The sequence below is a fragment of the Schistocerca piceifrons genome, chromosome 5 (genome assembly GCF_021461385.2).
Source record: "Schistocerca piceifrons isolate TAMUIC-IGC-003096 chromosome 5, iqSchPice1.1, whole genome shotgun sequence".
Classification (NCBI taxonomy): Eukaryota; Metazoa; Arthropoda; class Insecta; order Orthoptera; family Acrididae; genus Schistocerca; species Schistocerca piceifrons.
Genome location: NC_060142.1, coordinates 611314485 through 611338109, shown reverse-complemented (window position 1 = coordinate 611338109; position 23625 = coordinate 611314485). Strand labels below are relative to the sequence as shown.

At 41.3% G+C, this 23625-nt stretch overlaps 1 non-coding gene across 1 annotated transcript; it reads left to right on the top strand.

Annotated features, from left to right (window-relative positions):
• The first annotated feature begins 19006 nt into the window (after positions 1–19006).
• On the top strand, positions 19007–19080 carry Trnar-gcg. The gene has a single exon. It is a non-coding gene; the product is annotated as a tRNA-Arg (tRNA).
• Positions 19081–23625: the final 4545 nt, after the last annotated feature.

The following is a 23625-nucleotide window of genomic DNA, read 5'->3' as shown; positions in this document are numbered from 1 at the left end:
TAAATAACCTAACACAACAATATGAACAGTTAACTACCAAATGTGTTAATACTGAAACCCGAGTCGCGACACTTACAGAAGACGTAAATAAACAGAAAGAACAATTAAGTGACTCATCGGAAAGAGTTGAGGCGATCTCAGATAAATTGACAAGTGTTAGTTTAGCAGAAGGGTTTGAAGAAAATAATTTGTTTCATTTACGTGATGCAACAAGAGAGCGCCAGGCGCGTGAATTTAACAATAATCGTCATTGTGACTGGGACAGACGCGGTAGGTCTTTGTCGCCACGAGGCGAAAACTTTGACTATAAACATCTTTTGACTGTTCGGAAATTTAAAATCTTTCGCAATTGTAAGAACGACATACATCCATGTTCATGGTTAGATCAATTTATGTACGCACTTCCACGAAACTGGCCACTAAGTCACAAACTGGAAATTATGTGCGGCTATTAATGTCCTCAGGGGATTCACTACACTAAGTGAATATGTGCCGTAGCGAGCATAGGGCTCCGAGCTGTAGTGGTGCTATTTCCCTTTTAGTTTTCTGCACCGCTGCCTACTCTTTTACTATTCTTTGCATCTGTCAAAAAAAACTATTCGACTATCAATCTATCTAGAATGTAAGTAAACAATAACCGGATATGGCTATTTTACCTAAAAGTGATTTCGGAAATTACCATTTAGACTTACTGTACCTTCTGCAGCATTCATTCGTAGTTTAAATGAAATTTTACCTGTTTATCTTCGTGACAATATTACTTCATATGTTGCCGATATTCTTATTGCTAAACATTCTTGGAGTGAGCACAACAAAATTTTGGATTCATTATTACGTATTTTTGCACGAGTTGGCATTACAGTGAACTTGGAAAAATCTGAATTTGGTCGTTCTCAGGTGAAATTTCTCCGTCACATTATTTCTACAGAAGGTATTCTTCCTGATCCAGAAAAATTAGACGCTATTCGTAATTATGCTGTTCCTACCACAAAACATGAGGTTCGTAGTTTCTATGGTGTCTGTAATTTTCTTAGACGCTTTGTTAGATTGGACAATTTGGCCACACCTCGTTTTTGCGAACTATCTGGAAAGTTCTTTTTAAATGAAAATTGGTTGACAACTCTGTTTGGTTAATTTGTATTCCTGATGAGTGGGTTAATAAGCTGATTTGGTATAGGCATTTCAGTTATGCACACTTTGGTCCCAGAAAATACTTTCATAAATTACGGGAAAATTGCTACTTCAGTAATATGGAAAAACGTATTCGATCTGTTCTGGCCAAATGCAAATTATGTCAAAAGGCTAAGCCGCCAACAATTTCTCACAGAGCACCGTAGTTTCCTATCATTCCAGCGAAATTAAAGGAGATGGCTGCAGTCGATTTGTTCAGTCCAGTGGTTCGTTTTACTAATGGTTTTGCGTACATTTTCGTAGCAGTGGAGTTGACATCAAAATATGTGTGTTTCACACCGTTACGCAAAGCAACAGCTCGTTCAGTATCTAATGCTTTCATTAACCATTATCTTAAAGAAGTTGGTCATGTTGATAAGGTTATATCGGATAATGGATCACAGTTTCGTTCTAAAATTTGGCTTCGTACTCTACGGCGTCGTAAAATTAAACCAATATTCATTTCACTTTTTCACCCTCAATCTAACGCTTCAGAGAAATGGATGAAGGAAATCAATAAATTGTGTCGTCTTTATTGTCATCAGAATCACAGAACGTGGGATCAGTATCTTCATATTTTTCAAAACATTCTGAATGAACTCCCTAATGATTCAACTTCTTTACCGCCTATATTGATATTAAAAAACAAAGCACCGACAAATCGCATATCTGAAATCGTTCCTTTTCCGCCTTCACGGAAACTGCGGCATTCTGAAGTTGTCAACATGGCTCTACAAAATATTGCATCTGCGGCTGCTAGAAGAGAGAAATCAGCTAAACATCCTGGTCGTTTAAAAACCTTGTCAGTTGGTCAAAAGGTATTAATTAAGTCTCATCGTTTGTCTCACATAGGAAAAGGTTTGTGTCGGAAATTCTTTCTGGTTTATAACGGTCCATATAGAGTTCGCAAAATTATTCATGATAACACTGTTGAAGTAGAAACTCTTAAACCTCGACGCTCTAAGGGAATACATCAAATATCTAACGTAAAAATTTTTGTGGAATGACATACTTTTGAGAAACTAACAGCTAGATGTAAACATGCGGAGAGTACAAGGATACCGCGCTGTGTTTTGGCGGCGGCAGATACTCAAAGCAACAGTCAAGTCTGCGAGCCGCACAAGGCAGCCGTTGACCGCACACAATTACTTCCTACGTCACGCGCCTACAGCTGATCCAGCGCTCAGTGCGAATGCACTGACAGCCGTAAACAAATACACAGTCTAATTTCTGCGACTAAATTCAGTATAAAGCTATAGTGACTTGATGAATGATGTTATTAACATTCAGTATTTTTCAGGATACGGTTCTATAAAATATTTAAGAACTTCAGGTAAGTTCTGTGTGTCTCCGACGTTAAGAGGACTTGCTATCGAGAAAATTTCAGAAAGAATGTAATTTCCAAAAAGAAACTAATAAACTAAAAAGGTAACTGATAATTGAGTTCATTTTTTTCAGGTAACATATTTCCACTTAGGTACGTACTTAAGACGTAATTTTCTGCTCGCAATTACGTGATTCATACTTTGTGCTAATTTCATGTTCCATGAATTTACTTGTGAAGCAACGTGCTTGCGTACATCTGCTGATTTTTATCAATGTTTTATTAATGAACAGCGTTGTTATTTGTATATATTATGCATCGCTTGGCTGCAATACTTTTTCACTGATGTCATATTTTTTTTTTTATTATGTGCCTGCTGTGCTTATTTATTTAAATTATAATTGTCACCTGATTAGTTGTGCTGATATGTATGTAAGTTATACTTTGTGATTTACCTGCTTGCGCCTTCACGTTTACTTATTAAGATGACATATGAACTTTTATTTGCTTATGCTGATATGATGCTAATGACCTGTTTATTACGTAAGATACATGTTTGCTGCTATGCGTATGGATTGCATATTTATACATTTCTGTTTGTTGTCATAACTACTCTTTAATTTGGTATATAGAAATGCTGATATACTGTGTACAAACATAGAGTTTAGGTCACACTATTGTATTAATTATAGATTGTTCGCTTGGCAGGGCCTCGTTGTAAGAATTGTGCTGCATCCACTTGTTGACATTCTCTTCTCTACTGGTATATTTACTCGCTATTGCATGTTTTGCTTACGCTCAGTGCCTTATATTTTTAAGATAGGAAAATGAACTGCTATAATTCGACGAACGACATTAGTACAAGAAACTTCATAGAAGTCACATGAGCTGAGGTTTTATGGAAGCTGTATAAATTTATGCTAATAGGAAGGAAGCTAACGACATGACATACCAAAACTAGGTTTAGACCATTGACAGTTATTACACTGCATTTTTCGTGATCAATTGAAATAGGAAGTGACACTTGACACAAGAAATACTCCACATGTTTGCTTCTGTTTGCCATAATTCTTGAAGTGGTGTACACACTGTGAAATATTATGATCATTCACACTCCGTAATCGTACTTAATTACTGAGAGCTATTCGAACTAAGTCTGTTAGAAGTCATGTATGCATTTCTTTTATTTAATGATGGATAATTCATAATGAGTAGAAGATTTGGGTCAGATGGATTACACAGAGGTTGTGTGTTGACAGTGTGTCTTCGGATTGTATGGAATGATGAGGTTTGCATTAGGATTTTATCTGTACTTGTTCGAGGAGACTGACTAGAGGAAAGAGTTGTTATGGAAGTGAAATGATATTGGCGATAAGGTTTATATGTGTCGACGTATTGAAGAGGTATTATTGAGGTATTGAGATTATATGAAGTTGATGATTATTGGAGTTTTTGTGGACAAGGGGTAAGGTAAATGATATTGATGATAAGATTTATATGTATCGACGTAAGAGGTATTATTGAAGTATTGAGATTATGTGATGCTGACGATTATTGGAGTTTTGGTGGATAAGAGGTAAAGTAAGTGAGGTGCATATTTTTTTTGTTGATCTATATGGAACAAGAAGGATGAAGATAGCAGACTAGAACACTCAAGTAGAAGGAAGATTGTCTACACACACTTTGTTAAATCAATAAGCGGTACATATTTGTTTTGTTTTTGGAGAGAGGAAGTAATTGCATATCTTGGCTCACTGACAGTTATTCAGCAACCGTACATTTGGATCTGGCTTGGCAAACATTGGTCTTGACATGATGACAATGACGTTGACTTAACTATTATTGACTGTTATACGTTGCTGCCACTACTACTTGATACACATGATGAACATCAAATTTTGACAGAATTGCATTTACACAGTTAACACTATTCAATTACACAGTAGTACTTAATGTGGATGAAAGATGAGTGAGTGTGTTTTGTGTGTTTTCCTTTCCTAATCCTACCCACCTATCTCTTAAATATTATTTTATTTGTTTATAGTGGCTTGCACTGACTCCCATAAATATTATAGGTTCACTGATATTTGAGTATTTGTAATAGTTAATATGACAATTATCTGATATCATTTGTGTGTTTATTAGAATTTGTATGTTTAGTGTAAGACCATTGAGAATAATTTTGTAAAAGCATTTGTATGTGCATTCTAACTATTGTTCATGCATGAACTGTGTGATTAGTGATAGTGAATATTATGGACTGTTACCTGCACTTTTTCAACATAATGGGTGCCACTTAGAAATGATTCATTTCTGCTGATGAACTGTCTGATTAGTGATAGTGAATATTATGGACTGTTACCTGCACTTTTTCAACATAATGGGTGCCACTTAGAAATGATTAATTTCTGCTGATGAACTGTGTGATTAGGATAGTGGATATTATGGACTGTTACTTGTACTTTTTCTACATGATTGGTGCCACTAGGACATGTTTAATTTCTGCTTATAAACTCTGATGAACAGTGTGATCAGTGATAGTGAATATTATGGACTGCTCTCTGGACCTGCTCATCATTGCTAGGTGCAACTAATGGAGCTACTTCTATGGAAATGATGTCACTTGTCGGTGTCTGGACCTACTCAACATTGCTGGGTGCCACTGTTGGAACTGTTTCTACTGAAATGATGTTACTTCTTGCTGTCTGCACCTGCTCAACATTACTGGGTGCCACTAATGAACTGCTTCTACTGACATAATGTCACTTGTTGCTGTGTGTACCTCTTCAACATTGCTGGGTGCCACTGATGGACTGCTTCTACTGACATAATGTCACTTGTTGGTGTCTGTACCTGTTCAACATTGCTGGGTGCCACTGATGAACTGCTTCTACTAAAATGATGTCACTTGTTGGTATTTGCACCTGTTGACCATTGCTGGGTGCTACTGCTGGAACTATCAACTACTGGTTTTTTTTAAATCATTGAAAGCATTTTATGTGAACAATTGTATAAACTGATTTTTTGTGTATTGTGTAACCTATTATGTAAAGCCACATGTATGAAAGAAATTGTACTGCTTACTGTATTTTATATATTAGGTTATTGAAAGGTCAGTGCAAAGCCAAAATTTTAACTAATTATGTGATATTTAGGTATTAATATTATCTTTTATTTTTGTCTGTATTTTTGTGGACGAATTTGGTGGTATTTTCACCACCAATGCTGGCAAAAACACCATCAAATTGTGGCCCGTGGAGGAGGGGCATATGAAAGGTGGCTACACTGAGCCACTGCGCCAGAGATTGCGCCAAAGAGTGTTATTCAGCCGCCTCCACTGGCAGTGCTTGGGGAGAACTCGTAGTAGTCAGTGGTTGTTGAGATGTGCTAGTGAAAAGTGGTTGCTGAGATGTCGTAGTGAAGAGTGCTTGTCGAGAGGTCGTGGTGGATTCTTGTTGAGATGTGGTAATAGCGAATCGGTGTGGAGATATATTGTAATGACTAAAGTGATTCTCGTCAGTATATGAAGGTAAAAGGAAAATATTTTTCCTTTTCTTTTTATTATCTCAATGTCTTAAATAATGCGTAATTACAGGTTCAGTCAACAAAGCATCTGGCTTGTGTTCTTGTATTAGAGTGTAATTCTGCTTTCCTTACGCAATTATAGTATTTCAAATTTTTAAGTACTTCAGTATAATTGATATTTAAAATTTCTTGTCTTATTGAAGAAGAACAGTGCCAGATGTGTACGTTGAATCACACTTCCACACACAGAACAGCTATACTTGTACTTTGGTTTCGTAGGTTTTATAGTTGCTGGGGACTTAATTAATTAATTGTGTTAACGAAAATTTTCATTTCATTCATTGTTGTTGTTCTATGCAGTCAGATTGCGTAATAATACTAGTCAGGGCCAACCGTTTACGAGACACAGCGTAATCGGACATACAGAACCAAAATTATAAATTATTTTCAAATTTATTAATAATTAAGCCCCCATGCACAGTGTATGTTTGAATCCACACGTACAGGACATACATAAAATCATGCTACCCTCTCCTTCACCTTATCATTTAAACCGAGCTGTAGTCTGAAAAGTATGCTTCACGCAACTCATGACGCTATTCATTACGTTAACCACACATCAGCCAGCTATAGCGAATAGTGTATGTGCTCACATCACAGGAAGAATAATTTTCCATCTAATTTGATATTTTTCTCACATTAATTCCGCAATAAGGTAAAACGTTTCTTCCGCAGGTTTTTAATGACCCGACATCGCACAAAACTAGACAGGGAAGCGTTAATAAGTGATGCTTAGACGTATTACTGCTGTTTACGTCATGTTTGAGCAAAATAGCCAAGCAACTACAAATTACCTTTTATCGGTGTAGCTCATTGCACCTTACAATTGTCCTCTAATTGCTTTTGTGGTGGTGCATAGGGGAAAACAACGACATATTCTAATCACTAGATACCTGGGTGGAGAAGATAAATTTTGGTTTAAGCGTCGATTAATACTACGTATGCGAAATCTAGACGCAGGTCAATTACACAGAGATGCAGATGTTAACAAAAACAAAGAAAATCGTAGAATCATAGGGCTAACCGACCGTCCTTGCATTGCAGATAAGTATTTTGCTTGTGTTTCTTAGATTAATTATGACAGATTTAATAGTAACGGCCGGGAAATCGTGGGAGAAAACAATGTACGCGGTTCTCTCATAACACATCATTATAACATCACCGAATAACGAGAGCAATCCGACAGCTTACTAGGCTCCATAGAGCCTATGTTTCGTATACAGAAGTAACTTTCCGGGGCTGTCATTTGCAAGCTTATACAGCACCAACTTAAATATCATACTTACGTTAGTATCTAATTTCATTTTGTTATTATGTGAATTATGCAGAAATACAGAGTTGAATGTGGTTCAGGAAACCGACAGTACAATGATACCAACATTTCATACAGAAATGTCGTTTTTGGCTCCAACCCGTGAATATTTTTGACTGTGAGGTATACTTCTTCACTGAGAGTCTGTTGTCCACTGACTCTCGTTAAAACTAGAAATGTATCTAAAAATATCCTTATTTTTTAATCTTTTGCAGTAATTTTACGATTGTACTTTGTATAATCGTAGGGTTGATATTCTGAGCGATCTTAGATCGTTTGTTTGTTACTTGCCGTACCGGTTAACGGCCCATTGACGGCTATGCCTCTAAAAATTAAATGCCGGCTCACTCAGACAAAGATGGTGGAAGTAATTAACGAAGCCTCAGGAAACAGTAATTCCGCCAACTCGTCGAGAGTTTACCGAAGATAAAGCATAACATTGAAGACCGATTAATCTGTGTCTTTCCCAAACGGAAGAACCGTGCAAGCTTTCCAACTCATTTTGCCAGCAGCTATTGATTTTCATTATAATGAAAAACAAGTTTGTGAAATTTCCTCAGGCTTACCGCATGATTATAGTTCTTACATTAGTTAACGTTTCTGAATGATTCCGTTGAATCCTGTGTATTAAATCATTCTCGGAATCTTTTACATTCAATTACTGCTTTTTTCAGTTTGGTTTATCTATAATTACCTCAATCACTGATGATATTTCGTTCCTTTAGGTATCTGTGTGTGCTGCTTTTCCTATGAATTGTGTTTCGATTGGTAGCATTTTGTGATATCTCTTTTCGTGTGATCTTACTCTTTCTGGAAGGTAGCAGTTCGTATTTGAAACGTGAACTGGAGAATGATTACCGTACCTTCTCCATTCAGTAAGAAATTCCTCATCGGAAAAGTTTCAATTCCTGTATTTCTTATGTTATCACTATGTTGAGTAAAACTGTCAGAAAGAAACTAGTCGCGGATAAAATGGTTTCCTTTACCTCTTTACAACACGCTGTCTTTTTACACCTGTTCTGATTGCTACGGGAAATAAGGCCCGATCGTTCCCGTAATGGATACCACAGTGAAAATCCGATGAAGCTTTGCATAGATGTGTTGGACAGTGTCTCTAGTTTGCCCATCGATCGCCTCACGCTGCTCTTTCTCAGATGTGTGTGCACAGCAAGCACGTAAAGATTCCTAGAAAAAAATGTCTGCCATCAATTATACTGCCTGTGACAGATTTCGCCTCATTTCATGCAGCCCACACAACGAAATAGTTAATGCACTCATTCTACATGACAATCCTCGGCAGCACACTGCAGAGGCAATGAGGACGCTGCTGCAGCGTTTTCATTGGGAAATGTTTCATCACCCTCCATACAGCCCGGTCTTGGTCGCCCTCCGAGTTTCATCTCTGCTCACATGACCCGCTGTCTATCAGGACAACACATTGGCACAGACTACAAGCAACCCTACTGGCCATTAAAATTGCCACACCACGAAGACGACGTACTACTGACGCGGAATTTGACTGACAGGAAGAAGATGCTGTGATATACAAATGATTGGCTTTTCAGAGCATTCACACAAGGTTGGCGCTGGTGGCGATACCGACAACGTGCTGACATGAGGAAAGTTTCCAACCGATTTCTCATACACAAACAGCAGTTGACAGGCGTTGCCTGGTGAAACGTTGTTGTGATGCCTCGTGTAAGCTGGAGAAATGCGTACCATCACGTTTCCGATTTTGAAAAAGGTGAGATTGTAGCCTATCGCTACTGCGGTTTATCGTATCGCGACATTGCTGCTCGAGTTGGTTGAGATTCAATGGCTGTTAGCAGAATATGGAATCGGTGGATTCAGGAGGGTAATACGGAACGCCGTGCTGTATCCCAACGGCCTCGTATCACTAGCGGTCGAGGTGACAGGCATCATATCCGCATGGCTGTAACGGGTCGTGCAGCCACGTGTCGGTCCCTGGGTCAACAGATGGGGACGTTTGCAAGACAACAACCAACTGCACAAACAGTTCGACGACGTTTGCAGCAGCATGGACTATCAGCTCGGATACCATGGCTGCGGTTACCCTTTACGCTGCATCACAGACAGGAGTGCCTGCGATGGTGTACTCAACGACGAACCTGGGTGCACGAATTTTAAAACATTTTTTTGAATGAATCCAGGTTCTGTGTACAGCATCATGATGGTCGTATCCGTGTTGGGCGACATCGCGATGAACGCACATTGGAAGCGTGTATTCGTCATCGCCATACTGGGGTATCAGCAGGCGTGATGGTATGGTGTGCCATTGGTTACTCGTCTCGGTCACCTCTTGTTCGTATTGACGGCACTTTGAACAGTGGACGTTGCGTTTCAGATGTGTTACGTCCCGTGGCTCTACCCTTCATTCGATCCCTGCGAAACCCCACATTTCAGCAGGATAATGCACGACCGCATGTTGCAGGTCCTGTACGGGGCTGGATAGAGAAGATACTCGACTGCTGCCCTGGCCAGCACATTCTCCAGATCTCTCACCAATTGAAAACGTCTGGTCAATGGTGGTCGAGCAACTGGCTCGTCACAACACGCCAGTCACTACTCTTGATGAACTGTGGTATCGTGTTGAAGCTGCATGGGCAGCTGTACCTGTACACGCCATCCTAGCTCTGTTTGGCTCAATGCCCAGGCGTATCAACGCCGTTATTATGGCAAGAGGTTGTTGTTGTGGTTACTGATTTCTCAGGATGTACGCATACAAATTGCGTGAAAATGTAATCACATCTAGTATAATATATTTGTCGAATGAATGCCCGTTTATCATCTCCATGTTTTCTTGGTGTAGACATTTTAAATGCCAGTAGTGTAAGATTCAGCGTAGAGAATTGGCAGAAATCTCAGGCGGTTGTTTCCTATGGAAGAGCCTACTGGAAAGCTGGTATAATGCTGCGACAAATGTCTTAGTCGGAGCGGCGACTACGTAGAGAAAGCTGGAAGATGTAGAAAACTGTTGCAAAGAAAATATTTCTGATATTACCTTTGCGAGCAGTCATATTTTATGTGTAATTGTGTGTGTGTGTGTGTGTGTGTTTGTGTGTGTGTGTGAGAGAGAGAGAGAGAGAGAGCGCTTTTATAGTGCCGTGTCATGCATTTGTTATATGATGAAAAGAGTCGGGAAATTTTGAAATCTCGTTCTTGAACATGGGATACTCTTTTCAAGTAGGGGTAAGGGAACTGTAGACTTTAAAGTCCTTCTCTGACGGACAGCTCACCATATCCGATGTTACTTGCTCTCACATCATGAGAGACACTGGAGAGTAGAAAACTGCAAGCACGTGCTCGATTGCTGTGGTGTTCAAGCGTCTACGGCGTGCCAGACAGAGCGTGAATATACCTCGATTACTCTCGCGGAACTTAAAAACGTTTACCAACGAATCTTCGCCTGACACGTGCGTACGTGCCGATGCTCTGTTTCTCAGTGTGGGGCGCCGCGCGGATTCATTATTTCTTGCATCTGACTGCGCTGTGGTCGGGGCGACGGTCGAACTCACACACCCTAAGCTATTACATTAATGATAACTTCGACTGCAAGTTTCTTATTCATGGACAAGACAGGTTTCACAGCATTGAATCAGAATTATCTACACCTACGTGATTACTCTGCTATTCACAAAAAAGTGCCAGGCAGAGGGTTCAATGAACCTCCCTCAAGCTGTCTCTCTACCGTTCCACTCTCGAACAGCATGCGGAAAAACGAACACTTAAATTTTCCTGTGCGAACCCTGATTTCTCTTATTTTATCGTGATGATCATTTCTCCCTATGTAGGTGGGTGCCAACAAAATGTTCTCACAATCGGAGGAGAAACCTGGTGACCGAAATTTCGTGAGAAAATCCCGTCGCAACGAAAAACGCCTGTGTTTTAATGATTGCCACTCCAATTCACGTATCATATCTGTCATACTCTCTCCCATATTTCGCGATAATACAAAGCGAGCTGCTCTTCTTTGTACTTTTTCGATGTCATCCGTCAGTCCCACACCGCACAGCGGTACTCCAGAATAGGACGGACAAGCGTGGTGTAAGCAATCTCTTTAGTAGACCTATTGCACCTTCTAAGTGTTCTCCCAATGAATCGCAGTCTTTTGTTTGCTCTACTCACAATACTATCTGTGCGATCGTTCCAATTTAGGTTATTTGTAATTGTAATCCGTTAGTATTTAGCTGATTTGCAGCCTTCAGATTGTACGACTTAACGCGTAATCGAAATTTAGCTGATTTCTTTTAGTACTCATGTGAATAACTTCCTCTTTTCTTTATTCAGAGTCAATTGCCACATTTCGTACCATACAGATATCTTATCTAAAACATTTAGCAAATCGTTTTGATCATCTGATGACTTTACAAGACGGTAAATGACAGCATCAGCAGCAAACAATGTAAGACGGCTACTCAGATTGTCTCCTATGTCGTTAATATAGGTTAGGAACAATAGAGGGCCTATAAGACTTTCTTGGGGAACGCCGGATATTACTTCTGTTTTACTCGATGACTTTCGTGTATTACTACGAACTGTAATCTTTCTGACAGGAAGTCACGAATGCAGTCGCACAACTGAGGTGACACTCCGTAGGCGCGCAGTTTGTTTTGAAGGCGCTTGTAAGGAACGGTGTCGAAAGACTTAAGAGGTGCAATAAAATCAGATCATGTTCGGATGGAAAAAAGAGAATGGGATGAAGCAGCGTTCGTAGCCGGCATTATAAACTAGCTTAAAACAACACAAAACGTTCCAGTGACATGCTCCCGCGATGCCTGAGAAACAAAAACTGGGGCAAGTAAAATGCTGCGAAACCGGTCGTTCCTATAAATAAAGAACTTAACAATGAAGGCCATTTTATCTTCAAAATTATACATCAAGGCTGTGGCTGCCTTGACTACAAAGTCTGCCGCATTTTATTTTTAAAACAGCCAGACATCATATAAAATCATTTTATACTAAATTACTCACGTATTTCGTGATAACTCATTTGTTCAGAAAGCTATCTCGTTGAAGGACCGCACAAATATGTATCCAGTGTAGTTGGTTGCGCCTGCCTGGTAGGTAATACATCATACGCTTTCGTATTGCTTGTAGCATAACCAGCGGAGACAAGGCTGAACCACCTGTGGGAAAGTGTTCAGCGAGGTGGTCTAAGGGCGAGCTAACGGTAGCACATGCCGGCCTAACCTTATTTGATACTCCTTTGGCTCTTATTTGTCTGTAGTTGAAAGCCACGTGCGCACTTGTCCGCGGTCACGTGGATGGCACAGCAGAGTGGGCAGTTGTTCACAGCCTTGCGGATGTCATCTGCTTCCATTCACTTGCACATACTCTGGGAATCTGTAGCGTGAGCATGTGCAACGCGTTTTTCTTGCTACCAGAGTTGAGCGAAATTTATTTCAATGGAATATAACAAATGTTATTCGAAAAATTATTCACTTACTCAAATAAAAATATTTATTCGTCGTTTGTATATAAGAAAATGTTACGAATAACAGATAAATTTGAAATTATCTGACGTTTGTTACTCTCGTTCCTTGTCCTTTACGAAACGAATGTAATTTTTGTTGTTCTTGAACTAGTTTTCATGACAACATTTTTTGTTCAATCATCTCATCACAAACATAATATTCAACTCGCGATCTTGTTCAGCAAAAACTGAGAAATAATCAGTCCCTCTGTTGTTATCGGCAGATAATTCGTCGTGACTCCATATTAGCTTCACTTCCCAAATTACATCAAAACTAAGAATTCCCGTTTAGGTCATAGTATCACTGGAAACTCATAACCTGATTTGATAATTCTTTGGCTATTATGTGTCTGTCGCTGAAAGCACTTCTTGCCGGTGACCAGCAATGTAGGAGAATTGTTATTGTTTTTAAGTCGTGAGTGAGACATTGCTGCATTAATTGCAAGTGACTCGAACATGTAAGAAGGGTAAAAGAACGGACCCGCAAAGTTACAGACCAATATCCCGAAATTCGTTTTGCTGCAAAATCCTTGAACACACTCTCAGTTCGAATGTAATAAACTTTCTCGAGACTGAGAAACTTATGGCCACAAATCAGCATGGATTTAGGAAGCATCGCTCATACGAAACTCAGTTTGCCCTTATCTCAGATGATATACAGGGAACTATGAATGAAGGACAGCAGACAGATGCCACACTTCTGGATTTCCGGGGGGGAGTTTGACGCGGTTCCCCACTGATAACGAAGGTACGTCCATATGGAATAAGTCCACAGACATGTGAGGGTCTCGAAGATATCTAAAATAACGAAACCCAGAATTTTCTCGACGGCGCGTGTCCCAGGGTAGTGTCATAGGCTAATGTCTTTCTCTTTATACATGAATGATTTGGTGGACAGGGTGCGCAGCAATCTGCTGCTGTTTGTTGACGATTCTGTGTTGTGGTAAGGTGTCGAAGCTGAGTGACTGTAGGAATATAGAAAACAATTTATACAAATTTTCTGGCTGCGGTGATGTCTGGGAGCTAGCTCTAAATATGGAAAAAAGTATGTTAATGCGGGTGAGTAGAAAGAACAAACCTGTAACGTTCAGGTACTACATTATTGGCGTCTTCTTGACCCAGTTAAGTCGTTTAAATATTTAGGCATAAAGCGATATGAAATGGAACGAGCATGTGAGAAGTGTGGTACAGAAGGCGAATGGTCGACTTCTGTTAGTTGGCAGAATTTTGGGAAAGAGTGGTTCGTGTGTAAAGCAGACCACATATAGGACGCCAGTACGGCCTATTCTTGAATACTGCTCAAGCGCTTGGGATCCGAACGAATATGGAGCTTGTAGCGGTAAGGTGTCAGGCCACGTGTAAGCACAATTGTAAATCAAGGTTCTTAAGCAATGTTAGTAACCAAATTAGTTTCACGTTCTGCTAGACAACAACTTGCTCAACCCTGAAATTGTTAAGAAAATGTTTTGCTTCAGAAAAGATCCAGCATTTACTAAATAAACAGAACAACACTAACTAAGTTCATTTGTTAGAGAATATTTGTGAAATATTAAGCAATAAAAGATTCCAAATGACTAGCTGCATAAATTAAATAACTCTTGCATCACCACAATTAAAGAAATGCGTTTCTGTTATTACGTGAGTAAAACAGACTAGTCTATAAACAATTAATTTCACAGGCTTTGATGTAAGCAATAAATCAGTGAACATGATAATTCGCTGCTTCTTAGTAAGCCTAGTCAGGATAATAAATGGGCACAACTATAGCAGAGAGAAAAACGCAGTCAGAAGACGCATTTAAATGTTAATGACAGCTGTTTGGACCACTAGTAAAATTTTGCTGAAAACAAAAAGACGCTGGATATGCCACTTGTACTTGGTTTAACAACACAATCCTTAATATGCCGGATATACTCTGAAAACATTCAAAATGTAGCAGCAGAATATGAATAAAAGCTAGTTATGGGTACGCTCCACTAAAATATGTCTTGATTTGGCGCTCCTTCAATTGTCACTATAAGTTAAGAAAAAGAATGTTTATTATAGGTCTCCAGCTGAGGTAGTATTCTCATTATGAGAGTACTGAACGGCGATCTGTTTTAATAGTTAAATAAGATTCCACAGCCACTATCGCACTTTTTTTTTTTACTTTCTTTTGTTCAGCACAACTGGTTTCAACAGTCTTAACTGTCATCTTCAGCCCTTAAACATGTTTTGTTATAAAACATGGTCATCTAAGGCTGACCTCATGCATGAGATGTCAACCTGATAAAACTCGGTGAATTTTTAATGTTGGTCATCGCTAAAACATTTAAAAACACACAGAACCTTGTCCAAAAGGCCACAAAAGGCCATGTCCATATATTTATCACAGTTAGTACGAGGTTCTCTGTGTAAAGTGTAAATTCATTCAGCCTGTAGCGCAATAGTTGTTCACTGAACAGCCAGCTACGTAGCTCACTAACGCATCAGCGTCCACTGGTGATACTTCGGGAGGGTAGCAAGTTACATGTCTGAAATTTCCTGCTTTTATGGTTCATTTCTTCAGTTAGTCTTACTACGATGACTAGGATGTATGAATGCTGTATGCCGACGCAGGAGGGGCTGATCGCAGTTCACGAACAGCTGACGTGCGTTTGGCTACAGTCATTCGCCTTCAGGCTGTTGCCTCGGGCTGTAGCGGTGGCGTAGAGTCTGGGGCGTCGCATGCCGTGGGGCCCTCATCCGAGATTTGGAGGCGGCCTTACCTGCGCTTGGAGGGTACAGTCGTGTGCAACTTGTGGCTCACGTCGGCACTACAAAAAAGGAACCAGTTACTCGGGTAGCAGAGTACTTGTGGAGGGCACATGAGGGTATTTTAGGCTAGGCAGCAGTTTGAAGAGCTCTGATGAACACTCGTCAATCGATATGCAGCAAGGGAAGTCAGATGCCTTTCAGAATAAATACACTTGGACTGTCATAATATTATTAGTAAACTGTCTAAGTATTCGTAATACAGTTCCCGAATTTACTGCCCTCCAGGAGAGTTCTCGCGCTCAAATTTTCTTGAGATTGAGAACTGGCTGAAACACGAAGTGGAAAGCTATGAGATCTTTAGCGCGTTGTTTAGTGTATGTGGCAAAGACTGATTATGGGCCATAGGAGGGAGAATGTTCACTGCAGGTGACAAAAATATTGCCTCTACAGAGGTCAAAGTTGAGTGTGACAGTGAAGTTATCTGGTCCCCTCTAACAGGTGTAAGTGAAACCAAATTAATAGTTTCATGTTTTTACCAGCCACCCGAATCTGCTGTGACAGTTCTAGACTAATTCAAAGAAAGACTACAGTCAATACCCAGATCATATAGTTATACATGTAGGCGATTTTAACCTGCCGAGTATAGACTGTGATGTCTATGGATTCATTGCGGGGTACAGACAGACATTCATGTGAAATACTTTTGAACACGTTTTATGAAAATTGTCTTGAGCAGCTAGCTCGGCAGCCCACATACAGTGGAAATTTCTGAAACTGTGTAGCTAAAAATACGCCGGATCTTCTCGACGTTGAGGATATAGAAACTGGGATTAGCGGTCATCATGTCATTACAGCAACTCTGATTACGAAAGTTAATAAATCAGTCAAGAAGTGTGTCTGCCATATAGAGCAGATAAGCAGCTATTAGCATCTCATTTGGACAGTGATGTGGCCTCACTTAGATCCAGTAAGATGTATGTAGCGAAATTGTGGGCAAAGATAATGCAGATTGTAAATCGTCGCCTGGAGACCTGTGTACGTAATAAGTGGATAAAGGAAGGGAAAGACCCACCGTGGTTTAATAGCGAAAATCGGCGAATGCTGAGGAAGCAGAGGCTGTTGCATTCTCGTTTCAAAAGGGAACGCATCAATGACGACAAGCGAAGGTTAGCAGAGATTCGATCGTCTGTGAAAACGTCTATGCACGATGCATACAACTACTACCATCTTCACAGCAAAAGATCTGTCAGAAAACCCAACAAAATACAGGTATTACGTAAATTCGCCAAGCGGGTCTAAGGCTTCCATTCAGTCCCTTGTTGACCAGTCTGGCATGGCAGATGAAGATCGCAAAACGAAAGCCGAAGTTTTATATTTCTCGTTCAAGAAATCGTTCACACAGGAGAATCGTACAAATGTACCCTCATTCGACCACCAGACAGGCTGCCGGAAGGACGACGTAGGAATAAGCCTACCTGGAGTTGAGAAGCAACTGAAAGATTTGAAAGCAAATACATCACCGGGTCCGGATGGAATCCTGGTTAGATTTTACAAAGACTACTCTACAGCATTGGTCCCTTACCTAGCTTCCATTTATCGGAATCTCACTCCTAGCACAAAGTTACAAGCGACTGGAAAAAAGCACAGGTGTCTCCAGTGTATAAGGAGGTTAAAAACTTCGGTTTGATGCAAAATTCTTGAACATATTCTAAGTGGAATATAATAAACTTTCCTGAGAATGAGAAGCTTATGTCTACGAATCAAATGATTTTAGAAGGCGCCGCTAGTGCGAAACTAAGCCCGCCTTTTCTCACATGATATACTCAGAACTATGGATGAAGGGTAAATGGCGGATTCCATATTTCTAGATTTCCAGAAAGCATTTGAGACGGTGCCCCATTGCAGGCTGTTAACGAAGGTACGAGTATATGGAATAATTCGACAGGTATGTGAATGGCTTGAAGACTTCTTAGATAATATAACCAACTATGTTGTCCTCGACGCCGAGTGTTCGTCAGAGAGAAGAGTGTCGTCAGGGTAGTGCGGTAGGACCTCTGTTGTTCTCTCTATACGTAAATGATTTGACGGACACGGTGGGCAGCAATTTGCGATTGTTTACCGATGATGTCATGGTGTACGGTAAGGTGTCGAAGTTGAGTAACAGTAGGAAGGTACAAGATGGTTTACACAAAATTTCCGGTTGGTAAGTTGAATGGTTGCTAGCCCTAAATATGGAAAAATGTTAAGTTAATGCGGATAATTAGGAAGATCGAACTTGTTATGTTCGGATACAGTATTGGTGGTGGTCGCCTTGCCTCAGTCAAGTCGTTTCAATATATGGGCGTAACGCTGTAAAGTGATATGAGATGGTACGAGCATGTGAGAACTGTGGTGGCGAAGGCGAGTAGTCAAATTCGTTTATTGGGAGAATTTTAGGAAAGAATGGTTCACCTGTAATGGAGACTGCATGTAAGACGCTGGTGCCACCTATACTTGAGTGTATGGAATCCGTACCAGGTTGGATTGAAGAAAGACATCGAAGCAATTCAGAAGTGGGTTGCTAGATGTGTTGCTGATAGGTTCGAACAACACCTAAGTGTTAGGGAGATGCTTCGGGAACTCAAGTTGGAATCCCTGGACGGAAAACGACGTTGTTTTCGAGAAACGATACTGAGAAACTTTAGAGAACCTGCATTTGAAGCCGAATATCCAACGATTCTACGGCTGCCGAGGCGCGTAAGGACCACGAAGGTAAGATACGAGAAATTAAAGCTCATACGGAGGCACAAAGACAGTCTTTTCTCCCTCGTTCTGCTTTCGAGTGAAACAGGAAAGGAAATGACTGGGAATGGCACAGGGTACCCTCTGCTACGCACCGTACGGTTGCTTGGGAAGTATCCATGTACGACGATCGTTGAGTACGTTATGCCACTTTATTCTCAGACCATTTTTATTGTTAAGAGTCAGAATTGGGTGACAATATACATCAATATGTCTTGCCCATAACCTATTTTTTCCTGCTGGTAAAAGGTTGTCTTGTAGGCGTAACCACATTTTCACTGCATGACTGATATTCTCATCATCTTCAAAGTGTGTTCCCCGTAGAGAAACTTTAAGAGATGGAAGTCCGAGAGTGCCAGGTCTGAACTGTAGGGTAGATGAGGCAATGAAGTCCAACCCAGAATGAAATTTTCACTCTACAGCGGAGTGTGCACTAATATGGAACTTCCTGGCAGATTAAAACTGTGTGCTGGACCGAGACTCGAACTCTGGACCTTTGCCTTTCGCGGGCAAGTGCTCTACCAACTGAGCTACCCAAGCACGACTCACGCGCCGTCCTCACAGCCTGGCGGAATTAAAGCTGTGAGGACGGGCGGTGAGTCGTGCTTGGGTAGCTCAGTTGGTAGAGCACTTGCCCGCGAAAAGCAAAGGTCCCGAGTTCGAGCCTCGGTCCGTGCACACAGTTTTAATCTGCCAGGAAATTTCATGTCCAACCCAATTTGGCGATGTGTCTCGATCATCACAGACACACTTCCAATGCTGACCGATAACTGTAGATCCAACTGTCAAGTTGTAATGCGTCGGTCGTCACGAATTATGGCATCCACACGATTCAGCATGTCTGGAGCAGTGGCTCTGACAGGACGTCCAGAGCATGGCTGATCATGGACCTATGTTTCCTGAGGCTGTAACTTCCTTTACTCATCGCCCAACTGTGCTCCTATCAACTATAGCATCACCATACGCTGCACATAAAGGTTTATGGATGTTCACCACGGTTTCTTTTCCTGCACAGAATAATTCAATAACAGCACTCTGCTTTGATCGTGAGTCGTATGTAGACGCCATTTTGACGCTGTACTACGGCTCTGCCATCTGCCAGAACGGTTCGAAGCTTCGCCGGCGCACATAACAAACATCAAATGTAAAGCACCAACAAGGACATTGCCTATGTATATCAATAACTTAAAAAAAGTGTTGCATTATTTATTGAACGATCACCCTAGATATCGACGCAGAAGAAACACTTTAAATAAGGTATTCAATCGACACAGAGAAAATAAGCCTTATGAAGCAAATATCGGTGCACTGTTATCATTCGCGATAACATCTAAATAATATTCATTAACCCATATATAAGATATTAATCATAAGCAGAAATGGCAAACCTTCAGAGTGAGTCTTTGGGTGAGAGCCAAGGCAATGAGAGCAAAAAGTTTACCATAAAGCTCTCAGCGAAAATAGTTCCTTTGTGATCACCTTTCAGCACTGGTACATAGCTTCCTATGTTCTGTGTCTGAATTAATCTCCTCCGGCTAACTTCCTTCTCAAGCTAAAAGTTTACTGCCTTGCGTGGACTGCTGGATTCACACCGAAAGCAGAAAGACGCCAAAAAATTTTTCTTGGCCAGAACAGAGAGGGAATTTCCATCAACATTATCATCTACATACATACTCGGCAAACCACCGTATGGAGCGTGGCGGAGCGTACCATATACCACTGCTGGTCGTCTTCTTTCCTGCTCCAATCGCAATCAGAGCGAGGGAAAAAAACTGTATATATCACTTCGCACGAGATCTAATTTCTCTTGCCTTCAATGTCCTTATGCGAAATGAGCGTTGTGGACACTAAAACAGCTCTTTAATCAGTATCTAACACCGGTTCTCTTAATTTATCAATAATGTTTTGCGATAAGAACCATCTTTCCTCCACGGATTCCCACTTGCGTCCACGAAGCATCTGTGTAATATTTGCTCAATTATAATTCCAGTCGTACATCACAAAGTTTATTTGTAATCAGGGTATTAACTTTCGTCAGTAACGACCATCATCAGACCCAGAAAATGTAAGATTTAGCTCAATTTCCCAAATAATTCGGAACTATTCGAACTGTAAAGCAGAAAACTGCTATAAACCAACTGTACATCATATTCATACCCGAGTAAACACTTATTGCATTACACATGACACCCTACTAGATGTGATGTTGCAGTCAAAATCATTAACCATTTGAACTTCATAACACAAATACAATTGTGCATGGTATGTGAAGAGCACCACTGAAGCGCACTTACTGCACATGAGGAGAGACTCAGTTAAAGTACCTTGCAGTAACAAGAAAATGAGCCTCCATCCAGCCCGCTCGCTGTCAGCGTTTCACGTCAGTTTACATGATTTCGAAGAAGTACGTTCCTCATACGCAAGTATTTAAAAAGTTTAGGTCGTATTTTGTAAAAGGAAATGTTGAAGATAAAACGGAAGTGATTGTGCTTACACCTCATACAAAATTAATGGGCGTCGGTAAAACAAACACCTGTGTTAGATGGTTACAAGCCGCTCTACACAAGAGAAACAATTTAATTACAGAGAGAATTATAGAATGAGATTTTCACTCTGCAGCGGAGTGTGCGCTGATATGAAACTTCCTGGCAGATTAAAACTGTGTGCCCGACCGAGACTCGAACTCGGGACCTTTGCCTTTCGCGGGCAAGTGCTCTACCAACTGAGCTACCGAAGCACGACTCACGCCCGGTACTCACAGCTTTACTTCTGCCAGTACCTCGTCTCCTACCTTCCAAACTTTACAGAGAGAATTATAGCTCAGTAGTGATAACATTTTCAAATGTGCACATTGCACTCTCGCAGCACTATCGTCAGATGGGAGATGGCAATAAAACAGACACCCAACAATAAAAACAATACAATTGTCATTGGAAGCCACAGCATCACTGCCAGACTTCCATATAAAAACCATTACCACACGCATCAAAAGAAGTTTTGCATCACTCCGGTTCCCAGAACTCCTGAAGATAGACGTTGACTGTGGATATTGTCCCTTTGACTGTTCAGAGATGTCACTAAACCCACCCGCGCTGCGCGGGATTAGCCGAGCGGTCTAGGGCGCTGCTGTCATGGGCTGTGCGGCTGGTCCCGCCGGAGGTTCGAATCCTGCCTCGGGCATGGATGTGTGTGATCTCTTTAGGTTAGTTAGGTTTAAGTAGTTCTAAGTTCTAGGGGACTGATGACCACAGCTGTTAAGTCCCATAGTGCTCAGAGCCATTTGAACCATTTCACACACACAAACCCACTCGAAGATGTAAACAACCATGCATGAGCAGCTCCTATAAAACGGAGGGGGTCCGACAGCCGATCAGTTCCAGTCATTCCACCAGGAAGGAGGTACACGGCTCGTGCTGTCTGTGGTTCAACCAGGCCTATACGGTCATTGCCGCGATTCGATCACGTCCGCGTTGTACTTTGTGCTAGGAAGGGCCCTCAACAAGGGAAGTGTCCAGGCGTCTCAGAGTGAACCAAGGCTATTTTGTTCGGACATGGGGGAGATAAAGAGAGACAGGGTCGATGATAAGCCTCACTCAGACCACCCAAGGGCTTCTACTTCAGTGGATGATCGCTACCTACGGATTATGGCTCGGAGAAACCCTGACAGCAACGTCACCACGTTGAATAATCCTTTTCGTGCAGCCACAGGACGTCGTGTTACGATTCGAACTGTGCGCAGTAAGCTTCATGATGCGCAACTTCTCTTCCAACGTCCATGGCGAGGTCCATCTTCGCAACCACGATACCATGCACCGCGGTACTGATGGGCCCAACAACATACCGAACGTACCGCTCAGGACTGACATCTTGTTTTCGCCGATGAGTGTCGCATATGCCTTCAAACCAGACAATCGTCGGAGACGTGTTTGGAGGCAAGAAGCTCAGGCTGAACGCCTTAGATACACTGTCCAGCGAGTGCAGCAAGGGGAAAGTTCCCTCCTATTTTGAACTGGCGTTATGTGAAGTCGGACTACGCCGATGTTGGTCGTGGAAGGCGCAGTAACGACTGTACGAAACGTGAATGCCATCCTCCGACCGTTAGTGCAACCATATTCGCAGCATATTGGCGAGGAATCCGTCTTCATGGACGCCAATTTGCGGCCCCATTGTGCACATATCGTGAATGACTTCCTTCAGGATAACGACATGGCTCGACTAGAGTGGCAGCGTGTTCTACAGACATGAACCCTATCGAACATGCTCGGAATAGATTGAAAAGCTCTGTTTATGGACAACGTGACCCAGCAACCACTCTGACGGATCTAGACCGAATCGCCGTTGAGGAGTGGGATAATCTGGACCAACAGTGCCTTGATGAACTTGTCGATAGTATGCCACGACGAATACAGCCATGCATCAGTGCAAGACTACGTGCTACTGGGTATTAGAGGTACCAGTATGTACAGCAGTGGGGACCACCACCTCTGAAGGTCTCGCTGTATGGTGGTACAACATGCAATGGTGGTTTTCATGGCGAATAAAAAGGGCGGAAATGATGTTTATGTTGATCTCTATTAAAATTTTCTTGACAGGTTCCGTAACCGAGGTGATGTAAAACTTTTTTAGATGTGTGTATAAAGTGTCAATATGCTATGAAATCTTTACGGGTTATCAGCCGAGTAGCGTCGTCTTCTAGTTACAACGTTTCAGTGGATAGCGTATCCATCATCTTCAGCCGAATATCTTCGCCTGAAGATGATGGATACGCAATCCACTGGAACGTTGCGATTAGAAGACGACGCCACTCGGCTGATAACCCGTAAAGATTTCATAGTTGAAATACGCCGAGAAGCCTGCAATCGCACATAAGTATCAATTCGTTAAAATAGTTGTTATAGCAGCCATCACCATCACTGATGTCCTGAATTGCACGTCCAACCCCATTGAAGCAATGAAACAGTTCGACGAAATATGACGGTGGTCAAATAGCAGCTTCCTCATCACCATCCTCTTTTACACGTGTACCGAAGTCAGTCCACAATTTTCCTCTATACCTAGCACGTCTCCATCTGTGCAGTTGTTTATGATATCTGATCGAAGTTGAAAGACATAAGGAAAGCCATAGAGGAAGCGTCCTGTGCTTTCGTTTACCGTGAACACAAGTTCGTACAAAAGCCGCAACAATCGACGCTTACCGATCACCACTTTCAAGAGTTTCTACAT